Here is a 14,398-nt window from a genome sequence, read left to right on the forward strand (position 1 = left end):
TGCCCAATTGATTAACCTATCTTTTTGTCATCTCATAATTGAATTATTGATGATCAAGGTATGAATTGGTGAACAAAGGAGTTGTTTTGTTGTGAGTTGAGTACCAAATAGACTTGAAATTAGTTTGATTTTTGAACTAATAAAAACACCTGCTAACATAAAACATTGTTATCAGATGTAAAAGGTGCACTTTTGTAGATTTCATACCATAAAATAGGAAAAAAGAAGTCCCTGTATACTGGGTTTTTTTTTAACACCAGAAAACTGGGGTGTAACATGAAAACAGGGAATACCCCACTTTTCCTTACTTGAGTCCACCCAACCTGTTAAACTTATTAAGTCTCGATGTAATTCATCATTTCGTAAAAGACATTTTTCCTAATGAATTATAAACAATTGGAACAGTTTACCCAAAATGTTGTGTCTGCAAAGACCGTTGATAACTTTAAAATACAACTTGATCATCATTGGGAAGATGTTATGTACCAGTTTTAGTGATAAATTATTTTTATTACAAATTTTTATTGAAATTCCTTACACTTGAGCCCTTAAACGACTCTACAGGTATTCTACAGGTAGTATAATGCATGAGACTAACACAAAAATGAAATCAAACATGTTATCAAACTGACAAAGTATAAAAATTAGTGAACAATGCAAAGTTCAAAATTTCATTGAAAACAACCAAATATATAACATAGAAACTAGGATGGAGTTTATATATATTGAGCAATGACTTTCATTTAACTAATAGGTGTTTGATAAATTCAAGTAAAATTACAGGACCACCAGATTTTTAGTCTTGGTGGTCCCAATGACCACCAGGAAAAAAAAGGTTTCGAGAACTCTGAGATGATTAATTACAACAACTAAAAATGTTTGTAAGATCCAGAATGAATAAACACAGAAAATTTGTCTGCTATAAATTAATGATGGCTTTTTTGAGGAAAATTTTACTGGGCTGTGGTTAGGATTGTGAATAATCATGATGATAACATTTTTCAAATTTAAAAAAAAACAGTTTATAACCTTGAGAGGGAATAATCAGCACTGGTCAGTGGCGGATCCAGAAGGGGGGGCGTAGAGGGCGTACTTGCACTTTTTTTTTTATTAAGACTGTAAAATGGTTAATCAGACTAGATATTGTTGAGTGACTCTGCCATTTCCGCTATTATGCAAATTACACATGAGACCATGGATCTATATTTCTGTTAGAAACACATGAAGGACTTTTTTACCACAACGAAACATAGGACCATAGAACTATTAAACTGTTTGTAGCATGCCATGGTCTCTTTTATACATATTACACATGAGACCATGGACATATATATACGTTAATAACACATCATGGACTTTTAAACCACAAAGAAACATAAAAACATGGACCATAGACTGTCAGTAACATGTCATGGTCTCATTTATGCATATTACACATGAGACCATGGACCATGGACATATATATCTGTTATTAACACATCATGGACTCTTATAAAGCTATGCAACAGAAGACCATGGACCAATTAGACTTGTCAGTAACATGTCATGGTCTCATTTACGCATATTACGCATGAGACCATGGACCTATACATATGTTATTAACACATCATGGACATTTATACCACAATAACACATAAAACCATGGACCAATTAGATTGTATCATGCCAAGGTCTCTTTTATACACATTACAAATGAGACCATTGACCTATGTATCTGTTTTCAACACACAAAGAAACATAAGACCATGAACCAATTAGACCGTAACATGCCATGGTCTCTTTTATACACACTACACATGAGACCATGGACCTATACATATGTTATTAACACATGGACTCTTATACCACAATGAAACAGAAGACCAAAGACCAATAAGACTGTCAGTAACATACCCTGGTCTCTTTTATACATATTACACATGAGACCATTGACCTATATATCTGTTATCAACACATCATGGACTCTTAAACCACAATAAAACAGAAGACAATGAACCAATTAGACTGTCAGTAACATACCATGGTCTCTTTTATACATATTACACATTAGACCATGGACCTATACAAATGTTATTAACACATCATGGACTCTTATACCACAATGAAACATAAGACCATGGACCAATTAGAACTTAACATGCTGTGGCCTCTTTTATACATATTTCGCATGAGACCATGGACCTGTATATCTGTTATAAGCATATCATTTTCTCTTTTATACATATCACACATGAGACCATGGACCTATATATTTGTTAGTAACACATTATGGACTCATATACCACAATGGACCAATTAGACAGTCATTAACATGCCATGGTCTATTTTATACACATTACACATGAGACCATGGACCTATATATCTGTTATAAGCATATCATGGAATCTTATACCACAAAGAAACAGTAGAGTGTGGGCCAATAAGACTGTCAGTTACATTCCATGGTCTCTTTTTATGCATTTTACACATGAGACCATGGACTTATAATTTATATATCTATTAACACATCCTGGATCACAATGAAACAGAAGACCCTGGACCAACTAGACTGTAAGTAACATGCCATGGTCTCTTTAATACATATTAAGCATGAGACCATTGACCTATGCATAAATTATTAACACATCATGGACTCTTATACCACAATGAAACATAAGACCATGGACCAATTAGACTCATAAACATGCCATGGTCTTATATGCATATTACACATGAGACCATGGACCTATATATCTGTAAGTAACACATCATAGACTCTTATACCACAATGAAACAGAAGACCATGGACCACTAGTCTGTTTGCCAATTCCTGTAATTAGAGAACTTTTTTGGTTGTCTCCCTTAGGAGGGACATTAATTTTTAATGACAATGGAGATCTAGTGGAAAGAGCAAATGTATCTATGCGTTATGTGTGTAACCTTTAAGTGTTTCAAATCATTTAATAATTTTTTTAAGCTAAATACTTTTGATAACTGAAGTTATTTTTCAATAAAAATTTGTTAAAACGCTGATATATCACTTTCAACTTATGCTGAGTGGTCAAAAGCCTATTTTGTCCAGCATAGAACCAGTCTACGATTGACAAAGGGAAGTAATTTTTCTTTATTTATATATATTTCTTATGTTTCATAATGTAATGTTTTAATATGGAAGATTTAAGTATACAATTGTTTTATTTAGATTTTCTGCATGGACGATAAGTATTTTTACCTCAATTAGTAATGTGTAAAATTACTGAAATTATTGTAGTAAAACTCTTATGTTATATCTGTATTTATAATCACACATATAAATATTTACCTGTATTTATAAATCTTTTTAGTGGGAGGGAAAAGGGGCATATTGTAACTTAAAGCTGTTAAACCATAATTTTATGATACTGATAAAGTGTTTGTTTTTCAGAGGCAGACAACACTCCAGATCAGGCTCCAGATGATAATAATATTGTTTCAATACCATCCTCTTCTGTGCTGGAAACTCAGGTCTATGATTTGGATGTTGGCATCATGACCTGGACCACTGACTTCTCTATCTAGTATGACACAATATATTTTTATGTATTTTCCTTTCTTTAATATTAATAACGTATGGTTTCCATTGTTATATCCTTGTAAGTTGAAAACATTTATAATAGCACATTCTTAATGGTTTACCATTATAACTTACTGATAGGATATAGTAAGTTTCTATTTAACCTTGATAAAGGGGGCTATGACGCAAGAGTAAATGACATGTCATACATCAAAACTTTGATGGACTTGTCATCAGATTACTGAATATATATATCCCTACAGTGTTGAATTATTGTATTATATGCCATTTTGTATAACATTGTTTTGTTATTAATGTACAGTGATTATTGGTCTTGTGTATTGTAATATTGAAAGCCTTTGGCTTAGAAAACATCAGCATGTTGACCCATTTCTTTTCCCTTGGGCAGTTAATCCTTTGTAATGCCTTTTGCTTATATTTATGTTATTTACATATTTCTTTTAAGATACAGGCTCTTTGGGTTTAATTGTTCTTTCAGCAACACACTTAACTATTTTAAAATTGGTGTATTCCATGGGCATAATCTTTTGATGGAACAGTGTTAAAATTAACAATCATTATTTTACTTATCTTTTACACCATCCATCAACTTTTGTAGTCTCCTCAATCAGTTGTAATGCAACTTGCTTTTGAATATCTTTTAGTATATAAATGGTACAGAAGAAGAATGTATAGAAACTGGCCACCATGATCAAATAGAGCCTCAGGAAACAGGGGAAGGGGACAAGGTAGTGCAGGAGACCGATGAAGAACAAGGAGGAGTAATAGTTCAAGAGACAGGACAGGAGAAAGGGCAAGAGCCGGAGGGGGAAACACACGTTAGATATGAAGATCATTCGATACAGGTGTTTTTTATGTCTGTTTATGTTTAGGAACTTTTAATTTTTCATATATAATTAAAGTCATTCATTGTATATATTAAAAAAAAATTAAATATGTTGTATGATTGCCAATGAGACAACTTTCGAGAGACCAAATGCCATAGAAGTTAACAACTATAGTTTACTGTTCAGCCTTCAACAATGAGCAAAACCCATGCCGCTTATCAAGCCATAAAAGGCCCTGAAATAACAAATGTTAAACAAATTAAATTTGAAAACTAACAGCCTGATTCGTGTACAAAACAATATACAATTATGATAACAAACGACAACCAATGAATTACACTGGATTTAGTGTAAATACATCATTAACAGTCATTAACATTTAGAGAAAAACATGACCTTGTGAAATAACACGATACAGGCATCAACAGATGTGCGTATATATTTAGTGTGATTTTAATTTACTGATGGAATAGTCAATATTTATTCCAATATAAACAATATTTAAAAATCTAATTACAGTGTTAAATTGTTGTCCTTTTAGAATAAGTTTTTTATTTAACGATTGATAACTTCACCCAGAGCATACCTAAATTTTCCAGGCTCGGTAAACAACATGGTAAAGTAGGAAAATCAATATGAACAGTCACATTATTTTTAAGGAAGTCTTTAACTTTTTCAGCAACAGGAGATATTAAGTAGCAGGAAAATTTTTCTTTATTTTTTATTATGTTTTTGTTAATATTACTAAATGTGTGGTGTTTTTTTTATATAAAAGTATATGCACTGAAAACATTTAAAGATTGAAGTGTATTTTATAGGTGAAAAGAGAAAGAATACACTCAATTTTCATGGAAGAGGTAAAATATAACTTAAATTTTTTATAATGCACAAATTGAAGTTTATTTTTAAACCATTACACATAGAGGCCACTGTTATGGCCTTATACTTTAACTAAATACAATGTACAAAGAAAGCTGTAAATTGGTCAGTTGAAACATAAATGTTGGGTATATACCATTAACACAAAAAAATGATTGATTGATTGAAAATTGGTTGCTAAACATCCAGTGTTGAATATTTCATGCATGTTCAGGATGACAAAATAAATGACAAATATAATAAATGATGCATGTTTATAAGAGACACACTTGAAAAATGGTATCATGTATATTCTGAGATCTTACAAGCACTTCACCTATTTGAAAAAGTCATTTGTGTATAACTGTAAAACATTTCCTTGTTTCTTGCTGTGCTTAGAAAATTCCTTGGTTTTTATTTTGAAATGTCTGAAATGTTTTTAATTGCTAAAACTTATTGATCACATATATAGTAACAAACAGTTGGTTTTTTTTTAATTTGTTTCCTTCATTTAACAATTGTTTTCATTTATATTTATTTAGATTACATTAGAAGAAAAATGTTTAAAAGTGAGGTGTTTGATTACGTTGTGGTTTGATTTGTGGGGTTTGGCAGAAGTTATTTGGGATTACATTCCTGTTTTTCCAGACACCCTGTCAAATACTTGGAGGCCCAACACCTTAATAGATACCAACAAAAAGTAAGTTATTAATCAAGTTTCATCTAGTGGGCATAGAATTTGAGTTGATAACCTACATGTAAGTGCTGGTTTTAAAATGATTTTTCAATATAGCCTTAATTAAATCCTACATCAAGATTAGAAATAAATCCTTGTTTATCTTGCTTTGTTTATAGTTAATATTCTTTGAAAATCAGGTAATATTAGAGATGTCCTTTTTTTCAGGTGTAAAGACTTTATACCACTTTCCATAGGGGAACGTACAGCTTACCAGTCCACAGCAAATGGAAATTGCATTTATAATGCAGTGTCCATTATCCTCTATGGAAATGAAGATATGGCTGTGGTACTGAAGCTGGCTTCAGTGCTGAAAATGGTGGACGATATAGTACCATTTTCAAAATATGTAAGAATACAATATATTCATTTATTTGTTTTTTCATCATTTTATACCATTCTATTACAGATAGAATATAGAATTGTTTGTTGCTCTAAATCCAACCTAATGAGGTTCCCTACTGGAAATCCTTTTTGCTAAACAGTTCTATATGTTAAATCATTATAAAGCAAGTATAAAATTCAACCTGTTTATTAGTCCCCTATCGACGAAGTCGAAGGGGACTTTAGGTTTGCACTCCGTCCGTCTGTCTGTTTGTCTGTCCTTCTGTCAGTCCGGCAAATCAGTTTTCCACACTTTTTTTCTTCATGCTTGAAGATATTGATTTGATATTTGGTATGTTGTTTTATCATAACAAGTAACAGATTAAGTTCGAATTTTGTTCCGGTCTGATAATTTTGTGCAGAGTTATAGTCCTTGGACTTAAAAAATTCCCTCAAATATTCAGTTTTCTGCACTTTTTTTCGTCGTTCTTGAAGATTATGATTTGATAATTGGTACGTTGTTTTATCATGACAAGTTACAGACCAAGTTTGAATTTCGTTTCTGTTTGATGATTTTTTGCAGAGTTATGGTCCTTGGACTTAGAAAAATCACTTAAATTATCAGTTTTCCACACTTTTTTTCGTCATGCTTGAAGATATTGACGATATTTGTTGTATAGTTTACACCATGACCAGTTATAGATCAAGTTAGCATTTTGTTCCAGTACAATTAATTTTTAACCGGTAGGGGACTATGTACATGTATTGCCATGCAATACTCTCAGAATGCTTGTTTGAAAAGATTTTATATTTGCAATTCACAAACCATTTATATGATCACAATCTGGTGTTACAATCAATATCAAAATAATGTAGTATGATAAAAGAGTAGCACATAAGTATACAAATGTAGACAAAAAGGACATATATTAACAAAATTATGTAAATCACAGGTTACCATTAAGGGGTTATCTATGATTGTGCTTGGCAATGTTACTTTTATTTTTTTAAATTTGAGCACTGACAGAATTGCCTATAGGAAACAGTTATTTTAATTATAGAAGAATTTAAAGAGAAAACTATCTGTGGGTTAAATCTACCCTGCTGCAGGTAAATGCAGCCTCAACAGCAGAGGAGGTAGAGTATGGATGCCGAAAAGAGCTGGTCTCGACTATTCAACATCCATACAGGGAAGGAAGTAAGTATAATGTTTCTTAAAATAATTTTTATCATTTAAATGTTTAAAAAATATATTAATACAAAAATGAGGAAATGTGGTATGATTTCCAATGAGACAACTCCCCACAAGAAACCAAATGACACAGAAATTAACAACTACAGGTCACCGCACAATCTTCAACAATGAGCAAAGCTCATATTGCATAATCGGCCATAAAAGGCTCCAAAATGACAAATCTAAAACCATTCAAACAAGAAAACTAACAGCCTGATTGATGTACAAAATAATGAATGAAAAATGCACATATTTATTTAGCACCAATAGTTATTGTTCTGTTCTGTATATCATTACTGTGTGACTTTTTTTGATGATCAATGTATGTAATAGTAGACCAAGTATTCTGTTTTTAATTTTGCTACCTATGTATATTATCTATAGCTTTGTTATTTTTCTTTCAGCTGTTTTCCATCTACATCTATTGTCCCATTTGATGTCACGTCCAATACAACAGCACTGCAAAAAAATACCAGCAGTACCTGCAACTGATCCTGCCACCGCTGACACCCCCAGCTAGACCATCATTTTCACACTTGGTTTGGGTGCCTGCCAATCCAAGAAATGCGTAAGATATCAAAGTTGTATGCCTCACTTTATCCTGCAATCAGTTAACTATTGTACAAATAACAGGTACACAAATAAATTTTTGCTTTATTTGTACATGTACAAATAAAGTCTACAGTTACCCCACTTCCATGTTGAGCAAGCTGTAATGGGGATATTTCTTTTGGCGTAACAGTTCATTTTGGGGTCCTCTTCGCAGTCTGCGATTTCTTAGAAAAAAATAGATTTGGATTTGGATTTTAACAACTAAAGTTTCAAGTGTCGGTGTAAATTGCAGGATAAAAACAATATATGTACATTGTCAGAAAATATCAAATTTATTTGTAATCGGTACGAAACCGGAGAAAAGCTCTGAGAGCCTCTCTTTTAATCCTGTTTCTAAAGCTCATACAAATAAATTTGATATTTCCCAACAATGTACATATATTTTGTATATTTATCATGCTCATTCCAAAGATATTCACTCAAAATATATCATGTTAACAATGTCTGTGTATTACATTTGTAAAGTTATTTCCATGATCACTCACATCATTTACCAATAAATATATAGTGTGTGAAATGGCTATGTATCTCTAATGTCAAAACTAAGGCTTTCAATTTCATTAAGGTTGCTGTAAAGTGTGATTTTCATGTTCCTTAGGAGTGACTAAAAAATATATTATGTTCTAGGGAGTTCAGCAAATTTTCTGAAGAATTTTTTAAAATTTATATGACTTGAATTCAACCTAATTACATACTACATCAAAAAGCATTTTGGAGTAAATTGAAATATATTTATAGACACCTAAATGCATATTTTTTTTACTTTTGAATTTAGTTATACTTGTATGATAATTTTTTTATTATTTTCTTCATACAGTTTTGCATCTATCAACCATGTGGTTCCAGCTGTTTGCTCATTGGGACCTTATGGAAGCAGTATTGAGGATTGTGTGTTCCTTGGCCTTGGGTTGTGCTGTTTTATGGTCAGCCACCACAAGGATATAACCCCAGGCTGGGTGGAATGTACCCTTTGTGGACAGTGGGTTCATGACACATGCATGGGTGTCACTGCAGCAGCCTTTAGCTTGCAGGATGATTTCCCATGTGAATGTGATTGCCTGCAAAATGGAGAGTTAAAACTGAAAAGGTAAAAAAAGTACCTAGTTCTCATAAAAAAAACTCTTCCTTTATCCGGTCTAATTTACCCAAATATAAAATTCTGTGTTTTCAATACTTAGTATTTTCATTTTTACGGAAATTGTACAAAAATGTTTCTAAAAGTTTTTTCTATATTTTTTGTTGAATGTAAGTTGGTTTTATTTTTATGTACACCATTTAGAGATAAGTTTTATGCTATTGGAAAAGTATTTTGTATTGTGTTAGCTATTCTACATTGCATACTTATTTTTTTTTTTATATTTCAGCATTGAATACTACACAACTTTGCAGGTTAAAGACCTGGATATGGATTTCAATGTAAGTGTATATTATGAAAGAACAAACATGACCATTTATTGAATGATGCTGACTCAGACCACTACAAATGAAAACTAAAATGAGAAGAAAGACAAGTTATGCAAATATTATGTATTTTGTCTTTTGTATCTAGTAAATAGTCAAAATATGATTTTTTTTTTTAAACAGTATGCCATACTTTCTGTGCTACAGTTCTACAGGTGATGAAATATTAGATAAATGTGGTACCAAACCCCTTGACTAAAATTAATTTGGCTCGTTTAATTTTCATAAAATTTGGACAAAAAATTTACTTTGAGCCTTTGACAAAAATATAAAAATTTCAAAAAACCTGAACCACACAGTTTATCAGAAAAATTCATTGGATCTATAGCAGTTTGACATACACTAATTTTGATCATTCAAAAGCTTAATATTTCCTTACAATAAAACGTGATTTAAACGTTCAGCTGATTTTTACAGAGTTATCTCCCTGTTGTGTTATGTGCCACCTTAAAAAGGCATTTTTAAGGTCCACAGAGTACTGATTTTAGATGAAATTTCAATATTAGAACATTCTGTTGACATGTAAACTTCTAAATCAAAGAGGAATACATGTTGAAATGTGATATTTTCAAACTGATACTTTCAGATGATAGTCGACAAAGTGGCACAAATGCACAGCCTGAGAAAAGAGTTTTCCAGGGAAGCAAATGGAAAACTCAAATGGGCTTTGAGAAGTGGTCGGTTTGGTCCATTTACAGACGAGTTTGTAAGTTTCAGTAATTAATGTTATTGCAGTATATATCAAATGGTATAAAAAAAAGTTGTAGTTACTTTTATCTTCAAAGTCATGCCATTTGATAACAATGTTTTTACCTCAGCAATAAAAAGTTTTAAGAAATCATTTTTATAATAATTGTATTCAAATGTTTCTGAAAAATGAGAAAAAAATTAATTTGGAGGTAGCTACAAAATCTGATTGTTGTATTTTTCATTTTCTTCAGGTTGACACTGAATACCAGTTTGATCACAAATGTTGGAGTAGAAAAGCTCCACCTTATACCGGATTTATATATGCCTGAGGTAAATCACATTTGTTTTACATATGAAAAGTATGCTTTAATTATATTCATCTCTTATTCAATTGTAAAATCTTGAACAAAATAATCTTTTGAGTAAATGAGGCTTGCTTGTTTATATGTAGATACAAAATGAGTTGATATATACAAAACTAGAACATTCATTTATTATTTCAATTTTAAGTCAGACTTAAAGGAATATTTAGAATTGTTACTTTGGGAAAATCAAAGTATAATTGATTTGTTAGGTTAAAATTGGAAATTCTTATTTTTATACGACTGCAAAAAAATTTTTGTGGTCGTATATTGGTATGACGTTGGCGTCGTCATCGTCGTCGTCAGATTTTTTTTTCCTTTTTTTTCTTTAAAATTTTCCATTTTAAATTGGTTATTTCTGATTTATATATAAAAGCAAATAATAATGATATGGTTTGAATAGGTAAATTAAAATTTTTTAAGTTCTTAGACCACTTTCATTCTGTGTGAGAAACCTATGCTGTGTCAAATATTTAATTACAATCCAAATTCAGTGCTGTATCAAGCTTGAATGTTGTGTCCATACTTGCCCCAACTGTTCAGGGTTCAACCTCTGCGGTGGTATCAAGCTGCGCCCCAGCGGAGCATTTTATTTTAAATCAAATGATTGTGTTGAGATTATTTTCTTTTGGCTTAATTTTAGACGTATTTTATTTAGCATATTATTCTTGTTATTTTTTTTTAGGTTTGATACAAGTTCTATGTGAAAAAGAAGAAGTAAACAGGCTTGTGGATGAACTGGTTCTTCTGAGACATAAATCATGCTAACCACTGTATATCATTGTTACTTCCATTTTCATTTTCATTTTTTTTTTTTTTTAAACTTTTTTATCTGTAGATATTTGTAGCAAAACATATTGATGAAAAACCTATATCTAAAGTGACGATCCATATGTTTAAATTTGTTTTATGATTTTTAATCTCTAATATCTACTTTTTTATTTAGAAAATATTTATCCTTACCTGAAAATGTCACTCAAATTTTTCACACAAAACCTTTTTGGGAACCCAATAATTGATAACATATATATGACTCATTTTTGATTCAGCCATGCTGGATCTATGCGATCACTCTGTTTTTGTAGATGGTGAAGACTACTAAGTTGAGGACATGATATTAAACTAATTATGTGTTTTTATGACTTGCAGAAATTTTCTGCACCATTTTAATCATGAACTGTCCTTAAATCAGGAAAAGATTGGTCGAACAACCCTTTTATTTTAGATATACACTTGCATATAGTTCCTTTGTAAATCAAAATTTATAATGATTTACTAGTTATGAATTAATTTGAAAAAGTATTTGTACATCAATTGAATCAGTTGATAAGAATTTTAAAAGTATTATGTTAGTATCTTATGCTTGTGTAAGTTGTTGTTCAATGAAATGTAGGTCAACATCTGTATTAATATATATCAGTTAATTCCCACACTTTTTTTGAAATGGTATTACTCCAATTCTTTCCAAAGGCAAGTAAGAGTCAGTATGATTATCAACTGTCATGAATTTTAAATAATTACAATCAAAGGTGTAAGTATTAAATGGAAACGACCCCAGCCTTAATTCACCACAGTTAATGTGTCATGACCTGTTACATAATTAAATAGACACAATTTATTACACACCCAACTGAATACACACATTCTCAATAGTAAACCTAAAAATGTATTTATTTATTTTAATCTACAATAAAATATTCTGTTAGTTTATGCTAGCTAGCTGAATGATTAATCAGATGTGGGTTTTTTTCAAAGAAAAGACAAAAAATTCAAAAAATATGTATCAAAAATGCAAGCTAATTTTATTTCACTTGTAAAATCAGAGTGTCATTATCATCTGACATAAGTCAATAATCAAGTTCAAATTAATTAGTTGCAATTATCAGAAATTTGGTTGAAATAATATACAAAATTGCATAACTCTTACTTGAGCATTTTCTGCAGTAAAATTTATTTGTTTGTTCTACATTTATATCCCATTATATTGCTATTTAACAGTAATTGGAAATATCTCAGCATTAGGTATTTGTACATTTAAATTCGAATACAGGAAATGTATTTTTTCTTAATGAAGAATGAACACCAATTAATATAAAAAAATAGTTATTTTTTTTAATTTTTGTTGTTGAGAAAGTGCATTTCTAAGGCCTCTTTCTGGAAATTATAAAGCCAGTTATTATAAATGGCATATAAAAAAATATATTATTTGACGATTTCCCTTTCCATTCTTGTCAAAAAAAATCTGACAGAGTCTAAAATTGAAATATCAATATATATATCAATATTTGCATTAATATTTTTTTTTCCTTTGGAAAATAACATAGAAATTTTACAGTAAGATTGAAAATGAAAAGAGAAGAAAATATTGAAAAAAGTATGGTCAGAAAGAATATCAGACTAGCTATAAATATAATGGCTGGATCACAACATCAACGATGCTTTGATTTCCATTATAGTTAAAAATATAATTGTTAAAACTCTTGACTATAAAATTATGTAATTATCTAAATGCAGCATGGAAAATGAGATGTCAAATTATTACTTAACATTGTATCATTTGTGTTGTTTTCTGCTGTTTATCATTGTGTAATATATGTTTTGATTGCCATAGCATGTAAATGTTTTTTGCAAATAAACTCATTCATTCATTCATTCATATTCAGTTTAAATTTACAAGGTAGGAGTCATATGTGTGTGTATAGATTAAAGTTTATGTCTATTTTTTAATTGTAAAAATCATTTGTCTAATTACTATTTTACCATGAATAATACAGAAAATATGTTTTACCTGTTATTAACTAAGTAATATGTATTGTTCAATGTCTACAATCGTTGAAATAGTTGAAATTGACAGTGGTATCTCATTTATATTGACCATATATTATACAATCAGTGATATATCATACAAGTACACACCAATGTTTTATGAAATAACTAGTTATTTACATATGTTATATTGCTATTCAAATTTGTTTTATTTATAATATTACTATTAATAAACATCAGAAGCTTAGATCCTATTACTGTTATTCCTAATAGGAATCCAGCAACTACAATAACATAAGAAAATTTGTTGGAAATGTTTTAATCAATTTTTTTCCATCAAACCTGATTAATTATATTTAATTAATTATATTTCTTTGTAAAATATTGAATTTTAAGTTTAGGACTGTTAGTTCATCTGTTGGGCATGTATTAACTTTTTTTTTTTTATAATTATGAATAAATATTTTTAAAATTTATTTGTTTATTATTTGTGCTGCAAATGTATCCAAATGTAAAGAAGATAACTTTACATAATAAGTTATGAAAAGGGCAACATCATTTACAGATATCTTTTTCATCTGTTCTTTCAGAACTTTGATTTAATCAAAAGTTTATCAATGATATGCTGTTTTTAATTACAAACTGGCAGATCGCTCCAAATATTCCAAAAATGGTGGTAAATATACATGTATTTACCAAAATTAAAATACTGCATGTCATAATATTCTTAAGAACATGGACAGGACTCCATACTTGAAAATAAAAGCCAATGACTTCATGAATCAGTGCATCAAATTCATGTCTTAAGCGTTCATCGCACCAATTTATCAATGAAATGCATGCAACTTCATTCATACAACCAAACGACCATTTCTTTTTACTTTATATTCTCAACCAAAAAAAAACTACAGTTAAGCAGATGTAAATCAAATCTTCTTTTTTTTTCAAAATTTTAGCCCCAAAAAAATTGTCAG

At 30.2% G+C, this 14,398-nt stretch overlaps 1 pseudogene; it reads left to right on the forward strand.

Moving 5' to 3' along the window:
* Nucleotides 1–373: 373 nt before the first annotated feature.
* Nucleotides 374–13,900, forward strand: LOC127738240 (uncharacterized; annotated as a pseudogene).
* The last annotated feature ends 498 nt before the right edge of the window (nt 13,901–14,398 follow it).

This window comes from Mytilus californianus, unplaced genomic scaffold (assembly GCF_021869535.1).
Source record: "Mytilus californianus isolate M0D057914Y unplaced genomic scaffold, xbMytCali1.0.p SCAF_1, whole genome shotgun sequence".
NCBI classification, from domain to species: Eukaryota; Metazoa; Mollusca; class Bivalvia; order Mytilida; family Mytilidae; genus Mytilus; species Mytilus californianus.